Raw genomic sequence first — 672 nt, forward strand, 5'->3', positions numbered from 1 at the left:
CACGCCCGCTTCCTATATACAAACCCATTGTAACTACAAACTCCATTTTAACCATGTTAGATTCATCAAAAACACCCGTCCTTGGTTCTGGTGACTCATAACGCCACCCTAATATGGCGGTATTTTAAAAATAAAATACAATAAAAAAATAAAATAAATGAAATGAAATATTTTATCGGAAAAACAGCCCCCTCACGCATTAGGAGGGCAGGGTGAGTCACCAGAACCAAGGACGGGTGTTTTCTCGATGATTCTAACATGGTTAAATATCTAAATACTGAATCGAGCAACTTAAAAACTGTCTGGGGGGCTCACAAAGGCCTGAGTAGACGACTAAAATACCAAAAGTTTTTTTGAAAGTGAAAAACCCTTTAAGAGAACACATTATGAGACCAAATGTATAGGCTATAGAAGATGCCCATTGGTAGCCTAAATATGAAATAGGCCACTTCCTCATAACTGTCTTTTATCATCTCTGCAATAACTCCCTCTTTAGTCTGAAAACCTCTCCTTCATCTATACTATGCTACTGTGTATGACTGAATATGATTTGCCAGATGAGATCAGTCAAAATGCATTTGAACTGGATTCACCTGACCAGCAGTCATTCTCAAACATTTTCATGTCAATTAAGGACCCCCAAAATGATATGTTTGTGCCAGTCCCCCATAC

The sequence above is a fragment of the Gymnoscopelus braueri genome, assembly GCF_963280865.1.
Source record: "Gymnoscopelus braueri genome assembly, chromosome: 4".
In the NCBI taxonomy this organism is placed as follows: Eukaryota; Metazoa; Chordata; class Actinopteri; order Myctophiformes; family Myctophidae; genus Gymnoscopelus; species Gymnoscopelus braueri.